The sequence below is a fragment of the Lissotriton vulgaris genome, chromosome 1_1, assembly GCF_964263255.1.
Source record: "Lissotriton vulgaris chromosome 1_1, aLisVul1.2, whole genome shotgun sequence".
NCBI classification, from domain to species: domain Eukaryota; kingdom Metazoa; phylum Chordata; class Amphibia; order Caudata; family Salamandridae; genus Lissotriton; species Lissotriton vulgaris.
The window spans coordinates 828228371-828244273 of NC_141685.1; positions in this window are offsets into that span (position 1 = coordinate 828228371).

Below are 15903 nucleotides of genomic sequence, written 5' to 3' on the forward strand. Positions count from 1 at the left end.
CTCCCCGTGCCTACCACAAATGAATGTGTTCTGTAATGTAAATTGTGCTCATGCCATGTTGTCGAGTTCGTGCTATAAAATATTGCAAGGAAAAATGAAGTAGGGAAACTTGAGTTCACACACTACTGAACGCGCACTCTTAAGTGCATCAGCAGTGCACTGTGAATCGGAGCGTTTCACAGGCCTGTCACAGATAAGAAATGCTATCAAAACGAAATCCTACAAAACAATATACTACTGGCTGGCAGCAATTCATACCCGGACAACGTCGGGACGGGCTGCAAGTATATATATATATATATATATATATATATATATATACAAACGTAAAAAGGTTGCCCTTCAATGAAAACGCCACCCTTGGGGAGAGTTTATTCCTTTAATTTGAAGATCACAGAATTTCAGTTCCCCAACACAAATCCTCTTACAAAGCCTAACGCGTTTCAGACGCTGACCGACCTTGTTCACAAGCTGTCGGGAGAGAAAGAAAGAACAAGCTGTGCTTCGTGTAACACCTGCTTAAATATTAAAGTCCCACCCTCGTGAGCATAGGCACCCTGTGCCTTCTGGTCTTTGCAGTTCATTTGCGATATACCCCCAGTGGGTGCAGCTGTATTTTCCAGATAAACTCCCATGTCATACCCCAGTGGGTTGATGCGTGCCTGGAACTTCTGAAAACTGCTTTTAATCCATCATTCAAATGCGGTCTTCCCCAAACCTTTGTGCACGACCTGGTATAAGCCATGCGGATCCGCTTTTCATGAGGCAGGGCGTTCTCGCGGTTAAGGCTCACCGCTCAAAATCCAAACGTAAAAAGGTTGCCCTTCAATGAAAACGCCACACTTGGGGAGAGATTATTCCTTTAATTTGAAGATCACAGAATTTCTGTTCCCCAACACGAATCTTCTTACAAAGCCTAATACGTTTCAGGCGCTGACCGTCCTTGTTCACAGGCTGTCGGGAGAGAAAGAAAGAACAAGCTGCGCTTCATGTAACACCTGCTTAAATATTAAAGTCCCGCCCCAGGGGGCGTAGGCACCCTGTGCCTTCTGGTCTTTGCAGTTCATTTGCGATATACCCTCAGTGGGTGCAGCTGTACTCTCCAGATAAACTTCCATGTCATACCTCAGTGGGTTGATGCGTGCCAGGAACTCCTGAAAGCTGCTTTTAATCCATCATTCAAATGCGGTCTTCCCCAAACCTTTGTGCACGACCTGGACTAAGCCATGCGGATCCGCTTTTCATGCAGCAGGGCGTTCTTGCGGTTAAGGCACACCGCTCAAAATCCAAACATAAAAAAGTTGCCCTTCAATGAAAACGCCACACTTGGGGTGAGTTTATTCTTTTACTTTGAAGATCACGGAATTTCAGTTCCCCAACACGAATCCTCTTACAAAGCCTAACGCGTTTCAGACGCTGACCGTCATTGTTCACAGGCTGTCGGGAGAGAAAGAAAGAACAAGCTGAGCTTCGTGTAACACCTGCTTAAATATTAATGGGCAACCTGTTACGATGGATTTTTAGCAGCCTGCTCGGTCGTGGAGACGTCCTGCTGTTAGCATGCAGATTATGTTGCTGGGTAACCACCGAGCACATAGGAGCAGAGAAGGCTGCATGGTAGGAATGAATAAGGCACAGTTGAGGCGGTGTTTGCTCCCCTTCTAATCCACTGGGATATTAATTCAGGACACTCGAGTAACAAATCGGCACCCACTTGGGATGAATATTATGGAAACTACTAAGACCAGTACGCCTCGGGGCACACGCTCTCTGAGGCGGGACTTACCTAAAGCAAATAGAAGCTTTGTGCAACGGCCGGTTGAACACTCACTTAGCAGGCCCGTGAACAAGAACACAGAGGTGCTTGAAACGCGTTGGGCATTTTTACTGAGACTTGAAGGTGTGTTAATACTGCTGCACTGCCGTCCACCAATAAAAGGCTGTTCAACTTCACTGCGTGTGGCGTTTCCTCATGGGGCAACCTGTTACGATGGATATATATATATATATATATACATATATATATATATATATTCACTGAAAAAACCATAGGTTTCACACCAGTTATAGTTAGCTGGAAAGTTTACTGACATAAAACCATTGAAATTCCCACGTTATAGTTAGTTGGACTCACTATAACTTGCGCGCCTGCAATGCACTCGCGGTGACGTCACATATTACATCACTCATGACATGGTCAGTGACATCACTCATGACATCACTGATGACACCATCCAGTGAATGTGTGTCTTTCTGAAAAATAAATATGTTTTATATATGTATATGTAAAGGTCGATGGAAGAATAAATGTTTAAATAAGTGTCTTAATGGATGTTTAAAAAAAAAAAATTGATTGGTTGACTGGCTTATTAAGTGTATCTTAGTGAATACATATATTAGCGAGTATTGTTTCAATATTTAAATATTTGTATCAGTGTTTCACTTTGTGTATAAGTGGCTGCATGGGTTGGTGAGTAGCTACATGTGTGTGTTTATGGGTTATTAGATGTTTTTTTTAGTATCAGTATGAGTGTCTCTATGGTTTGGTGGGGGTGTTACTTAGCACATAGATGCATCAATGACTGATTCACTGTTTGTATGTGTTTTGAAGACAGCATATGTGCAGGACTGTATGGGTGGATGAGTGTGTATATGTGTGTGTTAGTGAGTGAATGACTGTCTCACTAGTGTCTTTATCAGTAACTACAAATGTTTTAATCTAGTATATGTGAGTATTGATGTATATGAGTGAGAGTGAGAGATTGAAAGAGTTCTTGTTTAAATAAGTATGTGTTTCTATAAGTGAATGTTTAAGAGAGTAAGTATGTGCAAGTTTCCTTAGAAGTAAGGTGGTAGTGTGTGTATAGCTGTATATGCAAATAAATGGATGTTCAATAGTTTATTTGCATGTGTGATTATGTGTGTGAGTAACTTTTGGATGACTGTCGGTGTGTAACAGGATGTATAAGTGTATCACTACATATGATGAGTGAGTATATGTATGAGTGACTATATAGAACTGTTGGTGAATGAGTGGATGTGTATCTAGATGGTGGAATTACTGAATTGGTTGTTGTAACTGGTATGGGTATCTCCATTTTTATGAAAATGTTAGTTCTATTTTTGAATATGTGTTTCAAGGGTTACATTACACTGAAAGGAGGTCTGTCACTCTGTCACAAGGATGGTGTCATCAGTGATGTCATGAGTGATGTCACTGACCATGTCATGAGTGATGTAATATGTGACGTCATCAGCAGTGCATTGCAGGCGCGCAAGTTATGGTGAGTCCAACTAACTATAACGTGGGAATTTCAATGGTTTTATGTCAGTAAAATTTCCAGCTAACTATAACTGGTGTGAAACCTATGGTTTTTTCAGTGAATTTAATAGGTTTTTTAAATGCTAATTCCTAACTATACCTGGTGTGAAACCTATGGTTTTTTCAGTGAATTTCATAGGTTTTTTAAATGCTAATTCCTAACTATAACTGGTGTGAAACCTATGGTTTGTTCAGTGAATTTCAAAGGTTTTTTAATGCTAATTCCTAACTATATAAGACCTGAAAGCCCACCAGGAATCTCCAGTATGCACCAGGGGACTTCATTGCAGAGAGGTGTAATGAAGCCACGACCCTTTTTACACCTCTCTGCAATGCAGCCCCCGTGCATGTTTGAAGAGGGGGAACTAATTCCTCTTGCATACTGGGGGTCCCTGGGGTCCAACTAGCCCACCTGGAACCTCCAGTATGCGCCAGGGGGCTGCATTGCAGAGGTGTAATGAGGCTATGCCCCTTATTACACCTCTCTGCAACGCAGCCCCCTGCCACGTTTGCAGAGGGGGAACTAATTCCCCTTGCATACTGGGGGTCCCTGGGTCATATCTGCCCAAACACCGATATTCCGACCGATTGAAAATGACTTTTCTTGAGAAACATTTGGATTTGGATTATCATGTCCTATACTTTGGAATTTTTGAAAGACTGACTTTGAGGATGCTATAAATTACTCAATCTGCCCGAATTGTGTGGGTAAAATTGATACCTAGTCACTTTGAATAAGAATGTACAAGCCCACCAGGAGCCTCCAGTATGCGCCAGGGGGCTGCATTGCAGAGAGGTGTAATGAGGCCACACCCTTTTTACACCTCTCTGCAATGCAGGCCACTGGCGCGTTTGCAGAGGGAGGACTAATTCCCCTTGCATACTGGGGGTCCCTGGGTCATATCTGCCCAAACACCGATATTCCGACCGATTGAAAATGACTTTTCTTGAGAAACATTTGGATTTGGATTATCATGTCCTATACTTTGGAATTTTTGAAAGACTGACTTTGAGGATGCTATAAATTACTCAATCTGCCCGAATTGTGTGGGTAAAATTGATACCTAGTCACTTTGAATAAGAATGTACTTACGTCTCGTCTAACATTTGGAAGAAATATCTAGTTATATGACAACAGGATACCGACGTAACTTGAAGGAAATAAGAACGCCCTGAAGAAGTTCTGTTGTACAGAATGAAACGTTTCGGCAGGCTGTGGTACATAAACTTAAGGAAAATAAAAGCATTTGAATATACACCAAGATTCAGCGCTTCAATAAGAACTCTAAGTGATATGATTTGATTGGACTCATTGTGCAAGTGGTGCTGTGCCAAACTTTGGAATATTCTCCACTACTCTCTACTACTTACTCTCTCCTACTCCACTATGCTCAAATACTCACTCTCTACTACTCATTCTCTACTACTCTACTACTCTCTACTACTCTCTCTCTACTACTCACTCCCTACTACTCGCTACTCACTACTCCCTACTACTCACTATCTACTACTCTCTACTACTCTCTCTCTACTACTCTTTACTACTCACTACTACTCTCTACTACTCACTCTCTACTTCTCACTCTCCACTACTCTCTACTACTCACTCTCTACTACTCTCTCTCTACTAGTCTCTACTACTCACTCTACTACTCACTCTCTACTATTCTCTCTGCTACCCACTCTCTACTACTCTCTACTACTCACTCTCTACTACTCACTCTCTACTACTCTCTACTACTCACTCTTTACTACTCTCTACTACTCACTCTCTACTACTCTCTCTCTACTACTCACTCTCTACTACTCACTCTCTACTACTCTCTCTCTACTAGTCTCTACTACTCACTCTACTACTCACTCTCTACTACTCTCTACTATTCTCTCTGCTACCCACTCTCTACTACTCTCTACTACTCACTCTCTACTACTCACTCTCTACTACTCTCTACTACTCACTCTTTACTACTCTCTACTACTCACTCTCTACTGCTATCTACTACTCACTCTACTACTTACTCTCTACTACTCTCTACTACTCACTCTCTATTACTCACTCTCTAGTACTCTCTACTACTCACTCTACTATTCACTCTACTACTCTCTACTACTCACTCTCTGCTACTCTCTCTACTGCTCTATACTACTCTCTACTACTCACTCTCTACTTTCTATTACTCACTCTCTACTCTCTACCTCTCTACCTCTCTCTACTTCTCTCTCTACTAGTCTCTACCTCTCTACCGCTACCTCTCTACCTCTACCTCTCTACCTCTACACTTCTACCTCTCTACCTCTCTACCTCTCTCTACACGCACACATATATGCATATATATGCATATGCATTTATATATATGTATGTGTATGTATATATATATATTTAAAAAAACAACAAAAAGATTTTTTTTTTAAAACAGCTACTTTTTTTTAAAACTGTCATTCTTTTTCCCCATGGTACGCTCCCCGGTACACTCCCCGGTGCGCGTACCGCTGCGCTCCCCCCGCGAAAATCAAAAAAAATGTTGGTTTCTTTTGCCCCGCGGGGCCCTTTTATGGCCCCCACATCAAACCTAGGGGGTCAAGGCGGGGTCTACTCTGCCCCATTATGGTCAATTCCCCCTTTGTTTTAGCCACCTCTTGTGTCTTGATCCCACCGAGACACAAGATGGCGGCCGCTCCGGACTGTTTGGAATGTTTACAGACACCAGAGAGCCAATCAGCTTTCCGCACGCAGGTCGCGTAGCGCGCCCGGTGCGCTCCCCTGTACGCGTACCGGGGTGCGCCTATAGATATATATATTTTTTTGAACCTAAATTACTCAAAATCCACTGAAGCACATATCTTGAGACATAGCAAAGGCACATCGGGCTACCAGTCCCTACAGTTTTGCTAAGTTTGGTGGAAATCCATTCAGCCGTTCGGGCTAAAAGTGAGTTTGACCGCCCTATGGAAATTAACATGGGGAAAACACGTTTTGGGACCCCCCTTTTATCTCGGCCCCCGCTTGACGAATCCCCGCCAAACTATCAAGGAGGGACCGGAGCTCCGCGAGGCAAATTTGAGGAAAGTTTCAGGCAGATTTGTCAACCGGCCCCAAAGTTATTCCAAATAGAATTTTGAGATTTTGCATTGAAAAAAAAAACTTAACTATAACTACCTACTGGCGACTGCCAGTAGGTAATACACATATATATATTATATATATATATATATATATATGTATATATATATATATATATATATATATATATATATATATATATATATATATATATATATTACTGGCAGTCGCCAGTAGGTAGTTATAGTTAGGACCTATTATCCATCGGAAATTCGTAACATTCTATTCACAATATCTTTGGCGCCGGTTGACGAATCTTTGCAAAATTTTTAAAACTAGTGAGGCGCTCTGGTCCGCTCCTATCTTGAAAGTTTTGCCGTGATTCGGCAATCAGGGGGCAAGAAAAAAGGGAGTCCCAAAATGTGTTTTCTCCATGTTAATTCCCATAGGAAAATTTAGACACGGCTACAGCCCAAACTGCTGAACGGAATTACACCAAATTTGGCAAAAAGGTAGCCATTGGTTCAGAAAGAGACCTTTTTTTTAAAATGGTGTAAATCCATTCAGTAGTTCCTGAGAAATTAAAGAAAAAGAGGTGAAAAAATGCATTTCCCATAGGAAACTTTCGACACGGCTACAGCTGGAACTACTGAACGGAATTACACCAAATTTGGTAGAAAGGTAGTGATTGGTTCAGAAAGCACTCTGTAAATCCATTCAGTAGTTGCTGAGAAAATCAAAAAATCTAAATATTTATATAAGGAGGCACGGTGGATCCGCGAACCCTGCCGATCACGAGCTGCATGCTAATTGGCTGTTAACACTTCAAACCAGGAAGTGTTGGCAGCCATCTTCTGCCTTAGTAGAACCGAGGCACAAGAAAAGAGAAAAACTAAGGCGCAAAACAAGAAAAGAGGGCAGGGTAGAAACACCCTGACCCCCTAGGCCTGCTCTGGGGGTCCCACAAGGACCCCCAGGGCCAGAAAAAGCATATTTGTTTCAAAAATCGCAAGGTGCGTGCTTAATCCATGGATCCGGCCGTGAAAATAAAAAAAACAAAGCATGTGTATCAAGAAACTTTGAAAAAAAAGCTCTCTAAGCAGCATAGGTGTCTCTCATCAAACGCTGTAGAGAGAATGACTAAAATGGGTGGGGTCGTCCAACTGTTACAATGGTAGATGTTATGAAGCAATCAAATGCTTTTTTCAAGGTTACATGGCAATCGCACACCGAGCGTGCAAGGAGGCTGCACCCGACCCGATTTTAAGAAAATATATTTATCATAATAAAAGTTTATTACAGTTAGAAATATATAAATGTTTAACATATTTTAGATTATCGCTTTCTCTCATTTACTGTTTAAAGTTATTTAGATATACTTTTGAGACCCAAAAAAGAGGGAATGGCGTACCAGGCGCGACACCATACGTCTGTGACGTAACACAGGGCCTGGTGGTGTGCACTCATCGCATATGCAGCGCGCTGCAGGCGCGACACCAAACATACATGACGTAACGCGTGGCTTGGTACTGCGTACCAGTCGGATACCAAAGTAGCAGCTGGGGCGACTTCATGTGTATATGATGTTACGCGGGACGCGGTGCCCCGAACCGGTCGGATACAAAATGTGCATCATTTATGAGTTTAGCAATATGGTGGATCGGATTCGCGTGGTGATGGAGCTTGCTATGCTACCGGTATGAGAGTGCAGTTTCTCAAAAAAAAAAGATACCTATTTGTGGGGGAATATATAAAACATTACATAATTTTTAAAGTTAAAAGAAAGTATAATAGAGTTCCAAAATATTTTTTTTAAAATTAGAAAAAATATAGGTTTTATAATATGTAATTAATATTTTTAAAAAACCTTTGAAATTCACTGAATAAATCATAGGTTTTGCAGACGTAATAGTTAGGAATTAGCATTTAAAAAACCTTAGAAATTCACAAAAAAAAACATAGGTTTCAGGGACGTTATAGTTAGTTGAACATTTGACTCGTATAAAACCAGAGAAATTTGCCTATTATAGTTAGTTGAGCTAACTACAACTCGCACACCCGCAATGCACTGGTGATGACGTCACATACTACATCACTCATGACATGGTCAGTGACATTACTGATGACATCACTCATGACATCTCAAATGACAACACTGATGACATCACTGATGACATCATCCATGTGAAAATCTGATGCATATACTGATGCCCTAATATAAACTTTGGTACACGCACTCTAAAATACAGACTACTATCATCAATACAGTAATATAATATGCACTCATACACCTATACATACAGTAACACTCTGCCACTCATCCATAGTTACTCACACACCTAGTCAGTCATGCAAAGAATCAATCACATACCAATTTACTCATGTATACACTTATACACACCAACTCCGTTATTTATACACACACCACTTCACTTATTTATGCAGAGACTAACACATACTTACTGTCTTATACAAACACTGATACAAGCAGACACTCATTTATACACCCACTTACTTACTCTCACGTATAGTCATTTATATATTCCAACACTCATATATACTGCCTTAAAACATATGTAGTTACTCACACATATACCACTTTGACATTCATTCACTCACCAACACACCCATATACACACTAACTCACCCATACAGCCCTTCCCAGATGCACTTTTGAATCCATACAAACAGTGAATCACCCACTCAAACATCTATGCACAGAGTCACACACCCTCCCACCCACCCACACAGTCTCTCAGGCACCCATACAGATACTCAGATAACAAATCAATAACCCATATAGACACTCATGTAGCTACTCACCAACCCATGCAGCCGCTTACATACCAACTGAGAGACTAATACAGACTTTCACACACTTTAGTCACTAACCCATGCATTCAGTAAGACACGTTCAATCACTCACTTATACAGTCAGTCATGCACCTACTAAATAATCCATTCAGGCACTTGTAAATCCACTCATTCTTCAATACACCTTGGCAAAGATATACATGAAAAATATTTAAACTTTCCAGAAACACACATTTACTGGATGATGCCATCAGTGATGTCATCCATGATCTCATTTAAGATATCATCAGTGATTTCATCAGTGATGTCACTGACCATGTCATGAGTGATGTAATATGTGACGTCATCACAAGTGCATTAATTAATTAATTGTGGGTTTGTAATGCGCTAGAATCGACTCCCGAAGGAGTATCTCTGCGCAGTAGACCGCTGGGGAACCCATCCTGGCTTTCCCTGTGAGATGGTCCCTACTGGGCATCTCCAAGGTGAAACCAGGCATCCCCGGCGTATGTGGGGGGCCGTTGTGGAGATGAGGCAAGCTAATGCCCAGAGTTGCCGAGTGTGATCCCTGGTTAGAGTAGGCACCGATATGAGAATTATGGAGTCCGCTGACCCTGGTCCACGACCCTGCCGCGTCGGGAATTGAACCCTGGTCCCGGGCCGTCCTCTGCTCTGCTCTTGCGGGCGCGCGAGTTATAGTTAGCTCAACGAACTATAATAGGCGAATTTCTCTAGTTTTATGAGTCAAATGTTCAACTACAAATAACGTCCCTGAAACCTATGGTTTTTTTTGTGAATATATATATATCGTTTTTATTACATATCTTCGTGAATTGATATATTTTTTACTACGTTCTTTTATGAAACCCTTTTGCTCTTCATCACACTCAGATCATGAAAAATAATTCTGCTTCGCCAAAAATGAATTTTGCTGCCCACCGCCTGCAACCACTATCATAAATTAAGAACTGCTCCCACTCCAGCCCTGACTAAACCTCCACTCAGAAATAACTACTCTTCAGACTCATTTCTTGCCTCTTATCATTCCAACTAACTAAATCGTTCCAACTTGGACAACATGCCTTGTCCTCTTCAGTCTACACCTTTCCATTTCTTTAAATCACATCTGAAAAGAATGTCCGTCAGGTCCAAAACCATCTATTCCTGCAACACCTTGTCACACCTATGTTTACCATGTTCTTGGTCCATATGTTGAAAAGCTTTCTATGTTTGGCAAGCTATAATGCTATATTCAAAATGTTAATTTTGTTTTTATCGAAAAACATATCAGGAATGACATGTAAATAGAATCTATAAATCAATATAAGTGTAATATGCAATACATTATTTCAACAAATTGAATGACTCTCCCCAATTTCTACTTACAATGCATTGTGAGATTGAGAGTTATTTTCATAAAGTGCTTTAACCAGTGTTGTTCATTCTTCCCAATCTTTGTAATAAAAGGTATTGCTAATATCCAGCAGCACAACATAATAACCAAACTTCAAAACCAGTTAGCAAGAACTCGCTGTCTAACAATACAGAAGAATATGACTCTTTTTTTAGCCTAATGTAAAGATAACCACACAATAATTAATGAGAGGAATGCAGGACAGAGCCCCTTTTTGTTTTGGTCACCCCTCAATTTTGCCACTAGTACTGATGTTTTTCAACGAATGTGTACTGGTATCCTGCTAACCAGACCCCAGTGCCAGTGCTCTTTTCCTAAAAACAAGGTAAAATTGCCTAATTGTAACACAATTTGCACATAGTGTAGCACCTCTGTAAGTCCCTAGTAAATTGTACATCTGGTACCTAGAACATGGGTACCAAAGAGGGTCCCTAAGGGCTGCAGCATGTATTATGCCACCCCCAGGGACCCACAATCAAATTGAATGCAGCCTGCCATTGCAGTATGCGTGTCACAGTGCAAGCCTTGAGTGAAATCACAACACAGCATACTCAGTGTGCGCCATGCCAAAGTCACTTCATTTAATATATGTAAGTCACCCCTACAGGCAGGGTGAATTATATTACATGTGTGGACATATCTGCATGAGCAGATATGCTTTTGTGTTGTCTAGTGCAATTTCTAGATGGTACAAGCGAACAGTAAGCCATCTTAAGTATATGTACTGGGCACTGGTCATTGCGAGTTCCTCAGCGACATGATGGCTTTACTGAAACCTATGGTGTTTGTTATCAAACACCTTTTCTTAATATGTACTTTTCCCAGCACTAGATTTATTATGATATGCAACCAGAGGGCAACTTAGAGGGCCCCTTGAAAAACCTACCACTATCTAGTGTGTTGACTGACTGGTATCTACCAGCCTGCCAACACAGAGGAGATCTGACCCGCTGCAGGTGTGAGCCCATGCTCTCTGAGGCCAGAAACAATGCCCGCTCCGGAGGAAGGTGCTCACACCTCCTTCAGAAGAGTGGCTTGTGATTTAGCATATCATGGCCAGAGACTTCAAAGCCGTTGCCACCTTGATATTCGACCCTGGCTTCCCCAGACCTGGGAGGTGCCACTCCCTTCCCTGGGGCTCATTTGGCACAAAGGCAGTGGGGGAATAAGCTATACAGTAGGTGTATTGCACTACCAGGCTAGTCTCACCCTTAAGGTGGGCTACCTGATGTGCTCCATGAAAGAAGGATTCAACAATTTTGTTTTTGGTGGTGTTAGGATTTCTAGGACAAGGTTATGCCCTCTCCCCATAGGAAGTGGTAATATAGGTGGAGTAGTGACCCAAGGGTAAGTAGCCTATTAGCTACTAAACTTCACTCCCCTTAACAGCCTTAAATCAAGTATTTAGGTGTCCCCGTAACACCAGGAATTCAGATTCACCTGACTAAAGAAGAAGGAGGACAAAGAAGAGCCAGAGAATGCTAGAACTGTGGACTAGCTGTGGACTTGACTCCAAACCCTGCCTGCCTGCTCCTGTCCCGACAATTGCAGAGACCAAACTCATCCGCCAGCTGTTCATCCTCCAGCACATTGTCAACCAGCCAGCGTTTTCCTTGAAGTGGAGGAACCACTTCGTTGCAACCTGCAGGCACCGCCGACCGCACACTCTGGTTCACTGATTTGCTGACCACCAGGTCCACTGATGCAGCAGCAGCCCAGGAGGAGATCACCAAGTGTCCAGGAGGCCAGCCAAAATAATCCATCTAGCCTTCGTGGCGCTGATCATGATGCTGATCCACCCCGGATGTTCCCTGCACCAATACCAATCGGAGCCTGTTGCAAGCACCAACTCTTGCTTGGTTCAGACCGAACACCATCAGCACCAAAACGGACCTGCATGTCAAGTGACTTCAGCAGATGCCGGCTCCATGACAGAAGTCACCTCACTGTGTTTCTTCTCCCTCTTCTGCAGAAGCACAGAGAACTGTGAGAGCCTCAAACTTGCCGACATGCTGGACAAAACACCTATGCACCCGAGCCCCCAGCCCGAGTCCAATAAAACTGACAGTGTCTCTATGGTCCTGAGACCCTCAAGAGCTGATCCCTCCTTTGGGTTCCGCCGGACTGGTCCTCAGTCCCTACTTGCAGCTTTTCTTTGCAGGTACTGTTCCCCATTGACTACTTGTAGCGGCTGAGGCTACCACTGCAAAAAGCACCTCTGCACCCGGGCACTCCAGCGTAGATAAACTTGAACTCTTGGTGCCTTTCTGGACCTTGGCTCCTACTTACCTTAAGTCCAGTACAATAGTCCTGTAACTTGTTTGCTAGTGGCCCTGTGGAGTGTAAGTTTCTCCAATTGGATAACATTACCACGTTCAAGGCTCATGCCTCAAACTGACAACTGTATTTTCTGTGTTTCTGACAATCGCTAACTCGAAAAGTACTTAGCTAATCTAGAAGATCTTGGTGTCTAAATTATAATAAAAATCTGTGTTAATTTTATAAATTGGTGTTAGATTACCTTATTGCTTGACCACGCTATCACAAATAGACCACCTTTGGATTGTTAAAGCAAGCACCTGTACACTAGTGAGGGATAACTGGATTCTCTACACAGTGCACCTCAAATTTGGTACTCTATATAAAGAGCAAGCTTCCTACAGGGAATACATTGTTCTTCTGATCATTTAACTCCTAGAAGAAGGAATTGAAGTATTACTTGATGACATTATTAATTTGGGATTGAAAGACTATTTCAGGTTGAAGGATGTATTGTGAAATAATGCAGTTACATTAAGGCTGATGTTGATTGATACAGCGTTTCCTAGGCCCGATTGCTTACTTCCTTACTTACTTACTCAAACTTACCTTTTTCTCCGACTCAGAGGTGACATAAGTTAGCATTAACATCAAATTCAATTAACAGTGCAAACCATTTGGCTACACAATGAATACCAGGAATCAGTAGCTAGGGTTAAGAAGGTTTATTAAAAATTCTAAATCAAATTCAGATACAAGACTTTTAAAACAGAATAGTCACAGCAAGTCCAACCCTGCTGAAGAAATTTAGGCTGACCAGTATAAGGCAGACAAGCATTTCATCACAGCAATACAAAAGATTAAAAGTAACACTTGATGGTCAGAGAAGAGTTGCAAACTCTGTTGTCTAAGCAAGAATGAATCTAGGCTACCTAGGCTAGAGTTCTGGCTGAAGAATGGTTCAAAAATCTAGAGTCTCAATCAGGAATTTCCATAAAGGAAATTAAAATAACGAAGGAAAATTAAGTAAGGAAGGTTTCAGCATCTCAGAAGCTCAATCAAGAGTCTTTTCAATGGGTCAGAGAATAAGTGTCAGCCTAAGCTACACATGGAAGGAATCAAATGGAAGCATAGAGGTCTAAACATTTCAAAGTCCAGGGAAAATGCTCTTAGCATTCAAGAGGATATCTCTGAAAGAATGTCAAAAGGGATTTGATCTCTGACAGAGTGAACACTAAATTATATAACACACAAAGTCTTCTAGGTAACACCCCCTTTGTAAGCATCATCAGGGTTCAATTATTCTTGTCCATTTCTCATTTTGCAAACTGCAACATCAGAGGAAACTCTCACATTGGATGTGGGAATGGCATCTACTTCTCACGCACAAGTCAGCTTGCAACAGTTGCTCAATAGGCCTTTCAGTTGACACACGCACTGGTTCCATATGTTCTTTCATCAAGGTCTTCTTCTCAGGCTCGCTCCTCTATCGCTAGTACAGCAATGAATCTATTCTACAACTAACAATGCATGTGAATACCGGCAAGAATTGTCATGTTAGCAGAAAATGAAAAACAGTCTTTATGCAGCATGGTCAAATACAGGCCTACTTAGGACAAACAAAAGCATTAAATCAATAGGGAGCAATTAATATATGTGTGCACATTTAAACACAAATATGAATTTCTAGTGCATTAGAATTTCACATTACATATGACCTTCAGTAAGCCTTCAAAATAATCACATGTTACTATGGTGAAGAACTATATTTAAATGAAATATATGAAGTAATAATGCATACATTACATAACTCACTCATCGTTTTAAGAACAATCACATTCAACATATGTGACAAGGGTTTCTATCCAGCTACCTAAACAGTAAAAGTTGTTTAATGTATTATAGCACACATTACTAAGTTTGAATTTCATCATTCTAGTGAGCACTTTATCCACTAAATGAGGTTGCTTTCATTCATTAAGACTTAAATTATTAAATCAATCAATTATGATAAACACAGAGGGCCTTATTTACGATAAAGCGACTCAGCTGCACTGCACTGAGTCACTTTCAAAGCACAGGCATGCGTCATATCTACAACGATATGACGGATCCCGGTGCTTCCGCCCTGCACTGGCCCACAATTGGCTGCCATGCACCGACGCAGGCACCCTTGCACCATGGTGCAAGGTTGTCTGCATTGCGGAGAGATTGTTTTTCTGCAGGAAGGAACACTTTCCTGCACAAAACCAATCACAAGAGGTGTTTTCCTCTTTCTGTGTGTGCTGCATAATGTAGCATGCATAGAAAGAGTAAAAACGAGGAGAAATGAACACATTTCTCCTTGTAGCGGCTTCTCACACCTCTCTGGGAGGCTTATGATTCTGACGCATTTCCAGGTTTATTAAAGGTTGTAAATCTGGGGATGCGGTAGAAGCCATGGGTGTTGCGTGGGAACTCCCACAGCAACACCCATGGCATGTCCCTTACACGCAAAGTGCTGTGTGAAAAGGGGCCATATTTACAAGAGCACGAAAACCACACAAGGTGGCTTTAGGTGTCCTTGTAAATATGGGACAGCAAAATGTGCTGCCGGTGCGTCACAAAACATGATGCACTGGCAGCACAAGGGGCTTGTAAATAAGCCCCTAAGTGTGAGTACATTTTCTAATCCTACAGTGAATGCAGTGTTGAATAATGATGTCCAGTACAACACTTACATTAGTTCATTAAACCACACAAGAAACGTGCTAAATGCATGTTCATGTTGTGTGTCTGTTAAGTATCAGCCATGTATTTGTGAAGTCTAAATGGTGGGCAACTTTTGTTTGATCTACACCAATTCATGGTGCTACATTAATATGGAATTCTACCATAAGGAGAACAATAAGTAACACCTGAACTTTTGATCTTGATCAAGTCTGCTTGAATCTACAATTTTGAAAGAATCAGAAGTACTTTTTACTTTGAACTTTGTACTGAATAAAAAGAGGGTGCAGTCAATATCAGATTCATAATGTTTTCTGAATGATG